The sequence below is a fragment of the Gambusia affinis genome, linkage group LG12, assembly GCF_019740435.1.
Source record: "Gambusia affinis linkage group LG12, SWU_Gaff_1.0, whole genome shotgun sequence".
Lineage (NCBI taxonomy): Eukaryota > Metazoa > Chordata > Actinopteri > Cyprinodontiformes > Poeciliidae > Gambusia > Gambusia affinis.
The window spans coordinates 10,929,020-10,943,782 of record NC_057879.1 but is presented as its reverse complement, the minus strand read 5'-3'; positions in this window follow the sequence as shown (position 1 = coordinate 10,943,782).

Here is a 14,763-nt window from a genome sequence, read left to right as displayed (position 1 = left end):
TATGCAAAACAGGGTGTTTTACTACTGGAAATACAAAACAAACAACGATGTAATTGCAAAATAAAATGTGAGTCAGCGCAGGTTCTACTAAGTATTAATCATTTCTTCGTTTTTTTTTTTTGAGGGTTGATTAATAAAGTTAACAAATTTGACAGTTGGTCTTCATTAAATTATGTCTGGTTAAATTACTGTACAGCTTGTAGCTCAAATGCATAATCCACTCGGTAGTCTGACTTGTGTTTTTTTGAGCTCTTAGCACGACAGGTGTTGTGTGTAAGTGTAGGTCTGTACCATGAAAGCTTGCAGGATATTGTGACTCAGTCCAAGTGTCATCCTGATGCTATGACATGGATAGATATTAAGTTTAATCAACCGAGCTTATTTGTATAGCACATTTCAGCAACAAGGCAGGTCAAAGTGCTTTACGTCATAAAAACAACATGCAGTCACCAATTAAGACACCAGCAACAAACATTTTATACATGTTGTCGAGTGCCATCACGGCAACGATGTAAAAGCAATTTAATGAGTTGGTGGCAAGATAAACAGACAAACCAAACCTTTTTGAAGATTGCAAACATCCACACACGGTGGAATGAGAAAATGACTTCCAGACCAACATGCTGAAATGTTATCAAATTGTCTATGAGTTTTGTCTCATAATATCTCTTTACCACATTGCTGAGTCAAAAGCCAGCTTTAAAGTCAGATTGATTTAAGATTTATGAAACTGATAATAAGACCTCCATCCATCCAACCATTTTCTGAACACCCTTCGTCCCTAATGGGGTCGGGAGGGTTGCTGGTGTCTATCTCCAGCTGCGTCCCGGGCGAGAGGCGGGGTACACCCTGGACAGGTCGCCAGTTTGTCGCAGGGCAAGATAATAAGACCTGGTTAGAGAAAACAATTTGTAAAATTAAATAAATAAGTGATCTGATGTAGCGCACACAAAATATGAAACTTGTTTACAAAACTTTGAAATATGATGCCAATTATTGCTGCGCCACAGCTCTGTGGTGACTTGAGTGTCCACGTACTATAAAGTATGACTCTGCTTTCTATAAACATTAGAACATTACTCTGCATGGCAAAGAGCTGATAACTGAGAATTTGTTGACATACTTAAAAAATATTGTATGCACAAAAAAAGGAAAATTGACATTTCTTCAAATATATATGAAATAGGCAAGTAATTAAAAATTACCATGGTCAGTATTGACAAGTCTTAGTCATTTTCACTGGTTAAACATCTTGGACAGCTTGTTAGCAGCTTATTAGCTGCATGAATTTTCATAACTTGTCACCTGTTGCATATCAAAAGGCAATAATTGTCCACATAGACTGGGCTCTGGATTTTATTCTTGAGAGAGTCTCCTGTTGTTGTTTGTTTTGGCATGTATTTTCCATTTATCTTTTGAGATCACTCACTAACAAAATGAAAAAACTAGATAGGAAGAAAATTCTATATTCTATTTTATGCTATTGTAGAGCAAATTCTGTTTAAAAGCAGGACACAGGGCACAGTGACTGAAATTAAGAGTCCACCTACGCTTTCCAGCAGCATCGCCTTCATCATGTTGTAGTCACCGCTGGATGTTATTTGGCTGTCATTATTATTGGCCTGAGAAGCAACAATTGGACCCACATCACAAAGAAAATAGCTGAGATGTTTTATGTTTTATTAGTTTTTTGTGGGTGTGTGCGTGGGTGTATGTGAGTGTGTGCCAGAGAGAAGGAACCTATTGATTTCAGTTTTCATTACTTACATAGTCAGCGAAGGAAGTTGAAATCTCCTCCAGGAAACAGTACGGAAAACTTTACATAAAAGTCAGAGTAAATGTCAAAAGACTGTCAGCCTCCACACTTCTGTTCTTCTGTAAGGATTTTTGGAGCGCATTCATTCCTCTACTTTAGCAATGGAGTCACGTAACCCCAAACCAGTCAGCTTGAGTTGACTTAGACGGAGTACCATGACTCGATTAAAAAACAGGAAAAAGAAAAAAAAAAAAAAACAGGAAAAATGAAACACATTGCGCAATCATATAGCATGAGGTAAACTGTTTACTCCTCTCGTAGGATGGGGGTTACAAAGGATTAAATCTGTAGTAATGGCGCTCACTGTGATTATTTATACAGTATTTCATCCGATCAGACTGGTACATTTCAAAACATAAAGTTGTCTAAGACGATGGTACCAAAATATTGATTTCCATCAAGAAAAACCTTCTTATAGTTCACAACCTTCAAGTGCAAATATGAGAAATTTATACCAACCAGGAAAAAAAAGAAACAAAGTAATTCTGTTCTTCAACACATTTTCCAATTTAACTGATTCTCCCATCCCCTGCTTGAAAATTGGATGGATTAAGGTTGCCTGATTAGACTGGAAAATAAAATAAATCCCTTCCTCTTTTTATTCTTTAAAGAAATTCTGATTACTAGTGAAATAATTGGGACCATGCCGTGAATACCGGTATATGAACAGTGCTCTAACAGAACTAATAAGAATCGTGTTATATATGAAATATATATGTATATTTATTATTATTATTATTATTATTATTATTATTATTATTATTATTGATTAAAGAAAGCAAAGAATACAATGATCCATAATAAAGACAAAGCTTTCAGTGTTAGTCACGGCCATGCTGAGATGAGAGGATGGTAGTGAGTTGAGTCACGCGGATAAGTTTGGATCCAATAGTCTTACTGTTGCAATTTTTAGCAGAGTTTTTGAACATCATCCCACCTAAGCATGCCATACCATCATTTAAAAAAAACCTTTTAAAATTCATATTGTTGAATATTTACACATTCTATCAATGACATTACAAAGAAAGAAAAAATGGTAATGTGAAGTCACAACATGCTGTTCATGTAGAAATTCTCACTTACACTCACAACTATTACTACTCTTGAAGTAAACTGAGAACAAACACTGTTGAGAAACAATGTGGGCTTTCGCAAGGCTGATTCCAATTCTGTACTGTTTTCTACATGCAGGCTAACCTTTAGATTGAATCAAATAGTCACAACAAGAGCAAAGAAAGGTTTGCAAAAGGGATGCCCCTTTGCCTTGTGCACAACCACCAGAAACGTGTGAATTAAAAAGTTTCAGATAATGGAGCATTTTCTTACATTCACATGAAATGAAGTTTGTCTCCATGTCCTCTTAAAATGCATTGCACAAGGCAGTTGTGTGTGTGCCACCTCACACGATGTCCCACAATATTTTGCTGTTCAAATGAGCGCCACAACATCATCCTGCTGTGCACTTCCTTTTTTGCCTGTTTTCTGCCTCACTCGGCAGAGTGGAAAAATACGATTAGAAAATACAGTATAAGGGAAGAATAAAGTACAGCTTGCAGCTGTGATTTGGTTCTCATTTATTAAATCGTCTCTTATAAGATCAACATTATTTTTGATTTTCATGACTCCAAAGAAAACTGAACTTCAAATATTAATCTTGCATAAACACCAAAACAAGCCTCTTGTGTCTGACTCTTCATTCCAATTCTTTTACTGACAGGCTCCATTGTGACAGTCCCTCTGCGGACCACTGAACTCACAAGATTGAGTATTCACATGAGCGTACGCACTGGAAATCCCACCATAATAAATATTAGCCAGTCAAGCCAGGCTCACAGTTTCACTTTTTTATTTTTTTTTTCCCCAACTTCTGGGTTTCTACAACGGGTATTTACCCTACTTTGTTTTTCTTGGGGTTTTTTTACAACTGAAAGATTTTAGTATGTATTTTCCCCCGTTGCGGACATGTGTTTCACTTCCTGTCTTAATCATGTCGTTCCCATCGAATTTCTGCGTAGCTCCGACCAATCACTAACTGTGTGTAAGGCTCCATTTATTTTAACTTGTTCTATTTTTTGCATATATAATCAGACCCAATTTTCCATCAGATTGGATGCCAAAACAGGTGCAGTGTGTCTTGTATAATGTCACTGGATGGTTATCATTACTGGTCAGAAACCTGGATAAAGAGGAATGGGCGGAACTGTGACATTAAAAACAACAATCATCAAAGAGAGCAAAACCTTAGTTTGCCACAAGGTGCAGTGCCCTGGAGCCAAATGCAAATGAAGGAACAGGTGAGTTCACACTCGACTCTAGCAATAAATGGGTCTTGCTCTGTCTTTTTCCCGGGTTTGAAAGGTAAACACGAGTTCAGGCAGTGGGTATAAGTTGAGTGTTGCTGCATACAGAGTTGTTTGCAGGTCAGCAGGCAAACACATATGAAGTTCAGTTGGCAGTCAGAATCTGAGATGCAGGATAACACGGCAAGACGGTTTCAAAGACACGAGGAGCAAAATCTTTCTTCAAGGACGGATTTGATTCGAGTGTGATTTGACAGGTGAAAACAACAACCATTTGGAAATCTGATAAAAAAAGAGAAAAATATTACAAAAAAAACAACTGGTGACTCTGTGTTAAATCTAATAAAGATCATGTGTCAGGTAGATTGCAATAGATCTGTAAGCCACAGCAGAAGCAAAGATGTGAGGAACAAAGGACACAAAAACACCCACAGGGAACGATGTGAGTAGAAGCAGAGGAGGAGAAAAGGGGAAGACAACCCCTGCAGCCATTCCTAATCATTACCTGCTGGTTTTCTGTGTGTGGTTTGCATCCGATAACCATTATCATTCATGAATCCAAGGCGCCAGATTTCTGATAAAACACTCAAACTGCAATGCTTAACTTGACAAAGACATGCATATTCACAGAAGCACAAAAACAACAAAGCTGTGGTAAAGAATCAGAAAATTTTCAGACTGAATGAAATTATGCAGACTTCAGAAGAAATTGTTTTCCTTTAACTAATCTCCAAATGTGTGATTATAGCGAAGGATTTTCTCAGATACAGGTGGATAGATAAATGAAGTCGCACAAAGTTGAATCAATGTCAAGGGCATATAGACGCGCATGGTAATATTGGCATGCTGCAAATTTTTCAAAGGAAGGAAAAGATCTGAAAAAAATATATATTGTTGTTTTTTTAGGTTACATAAATATTTGTTTGAGCAGAAACGTGACAAATAAAGATGCTGTTAAGGGAAACAGAAAAAGAGCAGGTTTATTCTGAGAGAGATGGAGCAAAGAGGTGACTCACTTTTGTTCAGTTTGTCATTTGATAAAAGATTTGTTAAAACTGTAAACTGATTTCACTCGGTAAGCCACTAATCTGTGCTTCGTCACGCAGCCCCTGGGGCTTAGCCTGTATGTTAAACAAACAACAAGCAAAGAAAGCGAAAGACAGCCAGAGTGGGTTCTGGGGCGCTTAGTGTCAGTCTTCGATGGCGGTGATAAATTTGTTGTAGGATTAACTCATCTACAGTACAACAGACCACAAGCCATGTGTGTACATGGAACAAATAAACACAGCAGACAGAAAAAAAAAGAGGAGACAGATGGAGAGGGGGTGAAGGCGGTACAAGAAGAAGCATGTAAAAAGTGAAGAGTGGACCAAGACCATCTGTAAAACAGTTGGGAGAAATAGTCTAGAGAAGACAGAACATGAGCAACAACAAACACCAAAGTGCATAAGTCATTCAGCTTTATTTAGTCTGGTTTAAAGACCAAGAAAAAGATAATGACACATAAAGCTGCCTAAGCAGTAATGAAGACGAACTAATCAGTTTAAAATCACAGAAATGATCTAATGCCTTAGGAAAAAAAGTACAGTGAAAAGTACATGCCCCCTCATGCGTGAAAAATACTGAGCAAAACAAAGCACCACTGCTTCAGCCTTACATTAAAATATGTTGAATCTCCTGCCTCTTAACATTGGAGAGGAAGCACTACCTTTTAACAAATGTCTCCAGAAGAACCAGGTTGAGTTTGAGCAGCCATCTGTTATGACTAGCAAAACTAGACAGAGAGCAAGAGGTCAAACTGTGCATCCAATAAGTGGAAGAAGATGGAGAACATGTAAGCTAATACACATGGATGCACTCCTCCTTCTGACTTGTTATTTACTAACCTTGACCTGGGAATCTAATATTACCATCTGGTTAAAAAAGTGAGGAAATAGGGCCTATAAAAATAGTCTTTTAATTATTTTTATAGCCTGGAATCTTTGTCATTTTAACATGATTCAATCATTTTTTTCGCTTCAAGAAAGACCACGAAAAGTACTGGTACCATGAAAAGTACAACCTCATCAGCATATATGATCAAGACAGTGTTTTGATTATTTTTGATAATTCTGTTGAACAGAAGATAAACAAGTTTTTAGTTGGACTATATTTAAAAGCAAATTCCCAAAAAGTTGGTTACAAGGATTTGACTATCTTGAAGTCAGCATGTTTTTACTTTACCAAACAAAAAAACAAAACTGTTACGTTTTAAGTGAATAACAGCTACCCCTCTGGGTCTCCACTGCTACTTTGCTGTTGTCTAGTGCATTTAATAAATGTCAAAAAAGATTTCTACTTGATCGAAAGCATCTGTCCTTAAAGGAGTTGTGCTTAAATGACAGCATGAAATCTTCAGTAACTTGGCCACTTCAGATCTCCTCCCCCCACATTCACTACATGTGTGTGCCTGCGTGTGTGCTAGTGTTCTCTCTATCCTTTGTGACAGCTTGGCATTTGACGAGTGTGTGACAGCTAAGTCTGTGACAATAACAGCCTGATGAATCCTTACACAATATGCTGGAAACGAAAAGTGTCTCTCAAAACAGGAGGAGAGAAAAGAAGGAAGGACCAAATGGTACACGGCGATAAACACACGACAGCCTGGGTTTATCACCAATACAAATAAATCGATGAATGAATCATGACAGACGCTTATAGGCTCAGGGACAAGAGACGCTTGATTAGTTCCATGTTCAACAGATGTCAATAACATACATCTTGAAATTACAGCATGCCCGTTCTGATCTTTTCATTCTGGAGACATATTATCCTTTTGGAAAGCAAAATTGCTTGCAGAGGTTTTACTGTTCAAAACACAAAAGGTAAATTGTGAGGGTGTGAAACTGCCAGGACGCAGATGAACTCCAATAACAAGGAAAAGGCAGACTTCTCCCTCTGGATGAGGAGGATAAGGATCTACCATACAAGTTCAAATGTCTTGGTGTGATGTTTACATGTTTTGGTAGCGTAGAACTGGATGGACAGATTTGGGCTTTGTCTACAGCATGATGCTTTTTTGTAAAGAAAGACCTGCACCAAATGCAAATCTTACCGATTCACTTATGCATTAACCCTCACCAATGGTCTTGAGATGTGGATAAAGACCCAAAAAGCACAAGACCCAGGACACAAAAGGCTGCCATAGCCATTTCCCACAGGGTGGTGGGAATCAGCAAAAGAGATAGTAGAAGAACTCTGTCAGTCAGGTGTACAAAACGTCTGCGACTCTGCAGCAAAATGACTAGTTTGAGGTGGCATTTGATCAGGATGGTTTCTGGATTCCTCCCTTTGGAGATTTTTTGTCAGAACTCAAAACCCTTGTGGTCTGTAAATGGATTTGGATCTTCCAGAATGAGCAAGAGATGATCGATGGAGAAATGGAAGTCTGGGTTTCCCTCCTAGACATGTAACCCCAACAAAGATAAAAAAAGGTTTTTTGGTTTTTTTTCCATGTGTATGATTGGGCTTTATCCAGATACTAAGACTTAACTGAGTTCAAAACAGACACTCTTGGCTATTTGGAGATTTTGAATTGACCTTTGAGCGTTTTTCACTGTCGGCCTTGTAATCAATTGGGAGTCCTTTCATGGAGAACTCAAGCTGCCTTTCTAATTATGTCTAGTCCCCACCCCCTCCATAACCCTGAGTCATATCTAGCAGGTATAGAAAAAAATCTGAATGAAAGCTGCCTATTTTTAAATTACAGTCTGCTGCAGAAAAAAAAGCCTCTCAATAACACCTTGGCGACCAGAGGTGGAAAAAAGGAACTGCTGGAGTGAATTGCTATAGAAAAAAAAAAAAAAAACAATTATACGACTAACACATCCCTTATGATTCTTGTGACTGTATCGCATTTGATGGCTTATGTGCTGTCTGAAAAATGCTTTTTATAAGTTTAGTAGAAGGATGATTCACTGCCCTTCTTCACAAGTTAAAGGTGGGTGATTACTCTTGATCATGTGAAGAGTAATGGGCGACTGACCTTGGTCAGGAAACGGAGTACAACATGGACAGAGTGCTGATCCAGTCTTGTTCATGAGATTCAAAAAATTGCAAACATCTTAGAGTTATTTGCATGTGTATCACCATATAACATTTCTTTACTTATTTTATTTTATTGGTCATTATTCCAATTTTCTGTGAAAATTAAGATGCATAATGTAAGTGGGGATAATTTCAGTTTTTGTTGGATTTAAAGCCACTATATTTCCATAAAGGAACCTGTCTTGGATTACTTTCATTATATGGCAAAGGCTGCTTCACATTATTGAAACAAATTTTAAACAAAGAAGTTTCTATAGACATTAGGAATAAAATTACAGTCAATCAAAACCAAAAAGAAGCAGGGCAAGCCACACAATAAAAACATCAAAATCAGCAGATCAGTAATTCAACATCAGCCTGACTGGTGCATCTTTAGTTTCAGCCATTCGATCCTTGTCTACATTGGCTTTGAGAACATGGACGGAACTTAAAAGAAAATCATGGCAGACTTTAGCAGACTCGGATACCCGTTGAACATCACATCCACTTTCATTTGATATAGATGAGCCGACATGCTAAAAAATCTTTTGAATCATCTTTATTGACAGGCCTTGTATAAACATGAAGGACACATCTTGGCACAATGTGTGTGATGTAACTTTGAGAAATGTGACATATGCCATGCTTTATGAAACCCTTGAAGAAGTAAAAGACTAAAAGGGAATTAGTAATAAGAAAAAAGTGTGCATTTCTCAATAAAACTGTCCATATTTGATTGTAAGATTATTTTCAACGCTCTGTCTTTTTCCACAGACTTGGTGCTGTGAAAAAAATGATTGTCCTCCTGAAGTTGGACAATTAAAAGATCTCAACACACTATTCCTAGGGAAATTTTAAAACCAGATGAGAACCAAAGTTAACAATATTATAATTCTGGAAATGCTTACAAAAGAACTTCTGAGACATTCGTGAGTGAATTCATCTACAAATAGGGAAAGCATGAAATAGGGATTAACGTTCCATCAACTGAAATTACTTGAAAACTGCCTTACTAAAATCAGTCATGTGTCCAGAAAATATTTCTATGCAAGATGCATATTATGTTGCATTCTGGGGTTAAATTAACTCAGTATACAAAGAGCACCATTCTGACAATGGTGAATCAACTTTCCTCTCTATTGAGAGCCAGGTTGATATCAATAGTCCTTTTCTTTAATAAATTAGACGGTCATGTGAAAAGTGGCATTTTATATTCATCGATTGCATCTTTATACTAAATTAAAATTCATTGATTGACCTAAAACAAATAAATGTGACCACACAAGTTCAAAGAGAAGACTTTTTTTTTCTCAACACTGCAAAATATATTCAACAACTGTTATCTGCAAGTCATGATGAAAATGGCCTTCTGTTACCATGTAAGCATTTTAACCTCCTCTCTGCATTTGTTTGTCATGAAGACGTTCACACTGGCAGCTGAGCAGTGAGGGTGTTTGAAATGGAGGAGGTCCCACTTTACGGTGGTGAGACAATAACAGGCCACACTTAGCACAAAGCCTGGTCTATTTTTATTGGTCACACTCCTACGGAGTACAGTTGGAGACTTCTCAGTCTCAGGCAAACCGCAAACAGGTGCCAAAGAACTTGGATGCCATCGTTATGACTGTTATGAATTGAACGGACTACGTTTGAAGTGCTACTCTGCCAATGGGAAAACATACACATTGAGTACTTTTTTTCACATTTCGTAATGGTATGAAAATACACTGACTCTTTTTTTTAAAGCTTGAAAGCACCCACTTTAATAAAGAAACACAATTGAAGTGCTCAGATATGGCATTTCTTTGCACACATCGATTAATCAGCCATTAAAAGATGTTTTTAATTGGTCACAGTCATCCACACATGCAGCTCCCTCAATAGTTAAAACAACACATATGTCTAGGCATACATGCACTGCATATTGTTAAATTGGCTTTTCACACGTCCCTTTAACTGGAGTGAAAGAGGGAGAATTTATCGGGATTTTTATTCCTGAGAAGAAAGGTAGAAGACCCTTTCTTTCTCTGTTGCTAAAGCAACAAGGAAAAGCCATGCCTATATACAACCTACTGATGTGACAGAAGAAGGAAAAAAAAAAAAAAACCTTCAGAGATAACAGTTCCCACAACTGCAGCTGCCACGTCTGCCCTGCCCAATCAGACAAATCCACTTGTCAAAGACCATGAGATCCTTCATTTAATGTGAGCTGTGGACGTTTACAGAGAAGGAAGAGCGGCGTGAAATCCCAGCTCATTCGATTAACAAGGCGCAGGCTTTTCCAAGCCTGACAGTCCATCACAGAGCTTGTTTTATTACCTCTGTTTATCTCAAAATAGTTATTCCTTCAATAAAATTATATTTATAGTGAGGTAAATGTATGCCTCATCTGCTGGTTATGCTTCAAAACCACAGGAGGGTGTAATTACTAATGCCCGTGGTAATGTGGCTCTCGCATTCTCTGCAGCACTCCTTCGTTTATTTCAACCCACCCAACACCAAACGTGATTGCCTTCATCCATGACCAGAGAGAACAGATACAAAAGGTGGTTAACAAAATCTTTTTTCTCATGACATTGTTTTAGGTGCCCATAAAGGAGAAGTGCCGTAATTTTGATAAAAGTGACCTTATGTGTTTTATTGGTAAAGTAGTCAAACATCTAGGTATTTTCACCCTTCATCATGTTACAAGCCAAATTTTGTATGAATCTTATGTGACAGACCAGCAAATGGAATGAAAATTATGCCTCTTGTTTATTTTTTTCAATAATAAAATATTAGATAAGAGCAGCCTGCACTTGCACATTTTCTTGTACTTTATCAAAACTATTTAATCATACTGTGAGTCGGATCAGTGTCCTGTGGAAAGTGTAACTCCACCCCAGTCTCGAGTCTTTTTCAGCCTCTAACAGGTGTTTTTCCAGCTCCGTCGATCAAATATGACATGTTATGAAATCACATGTAATATGGGTTTTTATACCGTGTACTTCTATGGTACGGGTGATCTATACATCTAGCAAAATATCATCACAAAACCTGCTCTACTTACTTGGGTCGGATAATTCAACACATTCTCACACCCGAGGGTTGAGAACGGGTTGTCTTATTTTACTTTATTTAAATGTTCTTAAAAGAAATTTCATGTTTTAAATCTGGGCACGTATTGAAAAAAAAAAAAATAAGTAAAACTGTTTTATTTGTTTGTAACTTCACTCTTTTCATACTTGCTTTTTTGTGTTAATCACATTACATTCTGAAGAAAACTGTTGTGATTAAAGAGCATGACTAAACCAGAGGAGGCTAAAATGTGGGCTGTAGGACTCTTTTGTATTTACGCTTACTAATTTAGTGATTTTATGTAAAACTGAAGAGGTTGGATGAAAGGTTGAGTTGAGGAGTGATTTACACATATTAATCTCCCCCAATACTTCACCACTTTCTTTCATCTGTTTTCAGTTTGTATACAAATTAGGGCGAGCAGAAGAGTCTTGCGTGGTTGCACCGCTGTAATGCTGACGTGTTGGTTTATAATGCATGAGTGCAGCCTCATTTTGAACCAATAACCGTGAGAATGTACTGATACCGTTTCAGAAACATATTTTCATCACATTTATTCAGATTTAAAGTCGATGGAAAAACACAGCAGCCGAGTCTCTGAGCATGCATTCTGCACCTCCTCTGCACAGCTTCTGTGCAGCTGAGGAGACGCTATTACACTGAAAACAATCAGCTACTTTGCTTGAGGGATCGTTTGGAAACACAGCAGGCTGGGAACTGGGAGCAGAAACTGTTGGAAGGCAGACTGAGTGACACAGGGAAAAGTGAATGCAAACAACAGTGTAAAAACAGGAATCAAACTGAGGGGGAAATTAATATATAACAAATGGACATAAAAGAGCACTAACCTATTTAAAAACACCAGGTCTGCCTTGCTGCGTGGCAGCAGGTGAACGCCGAGCTGTTGCTTATCATTTATTCCCCTTTAGAAAGTTCCTCCAGAGGCTTGGTGCCGCGACTGGCGGCAACACGTGGTTCTTTTTAACAATCTAAAATAACATAAACTTAACAAGAAAACTCCAACTGTGGCACTTTCATGTTATCTTAAATGACTCATTTTGTTTTTTTCTTTAAATTAGTTTTTTTTTTATGCTTTTTTTCTTAATACAACACAGCAGACTACAAAACCTTCCCTGAGTGACTATATTCATCATTAACTTTCAGAGAACAGATGCAGCTGCGGCTCCTCGAAGTCAATTTCCCTTAACAAGCTGCGGCGAAACATCTGTTCTGCTGCTGGTTGCACCAGACGTGCTGGTGTCATTCTGTGAGCCCAAAGAGGAGGAGATGTGGGGGGTGGGGGTGGGGGGGTGGGGGGGGGGGGGGGGCCGGATAGGGATCTGCAAATCAGGTGGGATCCAAAATTAGTGTCAAGCCTGCTGTCAACTTTGCAGAAAGGTATTAGGAATCAAAGCCAGAATTTATTTATTCATTTCTTCATGAAGGAGATTGAAGCTTTGAATTGCCAGCAATTTTGTCGAGGCAGTACAATTGCGAGGAGAAACCTATTATGTGGGGTAGAAAAGACGAACTCTTTGGTCAAATCTTTATAGAGTTAATTTTCAGTAACGTTCTTTATACCGTGGCGGTTTTCTACATTTTGTCACATTGCATCCAGCAAAGTGTCATGGATAATGATTAGATTTTATGATATATATGGACACAAAGGAAAGTGTGTGCTTGTCAAGTGGAAGACAAACGGGGCTTTAATTAAGACTAACTTTCTAATATAATGTTTGCATTAAAAAAAACGATTACAATTAACAATTAACTTAATTAAAAATGTTTGTGTGCTAAATCTATGTTTTGAAAGGTTTTTTTTTCTTTGCTGTCTTTCATGTTATTACCATATGTATTCTGATGCCAGATTGCTGTTTTGAACATTTCACTTTAGCTTTGCATAAAAGTGTTCTTCTGGAAAAATGTATTTTCCAACCTAGTGAACTTGTTATTTCTTCTTTGTTTTGTTGTTTGTTTGCATATGTGCATGGATAATCAGAAATGTGCTTCTTTGTGATAAGTCGTTCTAATACAACTCAAGGAAAAAGTATGAGCAAATAAATTTGCCTGTTTGTGTTTCATATTTTGCATCAGTATTTAGTTTTTGTCAGTTAGGAGTGGCATCACACAAAGACCTAATTTACATACAGATATCTTAGGTCACAGATACAGTGCCAAATGTTTAGGATAACTTATCTATCTAATTTAATGTCAAACAGCAGAATAGTATTTCAACAGCAATGCAAAGTTTCATTTAATAAAGATCAGAAGTTTACATACATAATTATTCATGAATGCCAATAGAATTAGGGACTTAAAGAGTTTTGGGATGAGCATATTATAAGTTGCTCCTTTTATCACATCCTTTTTGCAGCTATCAACAGTTTTCTATTCAAAGTTCTGGTTGGATAATTGACCACTTTTAAAAAAAATCAAAACTGGTAATGATTTCATTCTTATTAGGTATTGGAATCCATTTCAGAGGCTTAATGTTGGTCTGTTTTATCCATTACTAAACTAATTTGATGTGTTTCATCTTATTTTCATGTGCTACCACCAGGCTGCATTCAACTTTAAGCAAGCTATTTTTTTAAATTAGTTTTGAAGATGGCTTAAAGGATTGTCCTATTTTATTTTTTTACGTGTCTATATACCGGTATGCAGTTTATTTTCTGAACATAACCTTTGGATCAGACTAAAACTCTAAAACAATTTCACATTAAATGGAATATATATTTTTATGTATTTAAAAAAAACACACAGAAGTTTCATGCCATAATACTATAACTTCACCAGAAATGTAAAACAGCTCATACAAACTTCTGACCTGTGTCGTATTGCATTGAATTGCATTGAGTAGAAAAATGCTTCTTAGCTTGTTTACAAATAAATATTTGAAAAGTGAGGTGTGGATTTGCACTCCACCGACATAGAAAATCTGGTTCTTGAGTTTATCCGTCCGATAGTCTCTGAATGTGCAATGTTTAATGAGAAGAGACTTCTGACATTAATAAGTTGGACAAAGTTTTCTAACTAAGCCCCTAGTACTCGGCCAATTTCAAACTTAAATAATCACTTAAAGCTGATGCGGTTGCAGCTGAACCTGCGGATAAAGATCAGTGGCATGGATTTGAGAGCCATTGATGAAGGATAAAGTGAACTGGCAGCAAATTGCCTGTCAGAGTAACACCGAACCTTTTCGACACAAGCAATACCAGCCCGGTCTTACTCATGTTCCCTCAAGGAAGATGGAGGGATAAGGAGGCTGATCTGGACTATTGAGATGCAGACATGGAAAACAGACCGTAGCATCTGTTGCCTTGCCAACCAACCCTTCAGAGTGTGAGGGTTAAATATAAAAGATGCTCTGCCAATGCAAATATAGGTTGCCATCTGTTTTCATTACGTTGCCTTTGTTACGTATTCCAAAACGGTAAAACTTTGCCACCGTAGGTGTTCAGATCAGTGGTTCCTTACGACATGATCCTAATTAGATTTTTATTTTTCTCTGTCACCGTAATATGT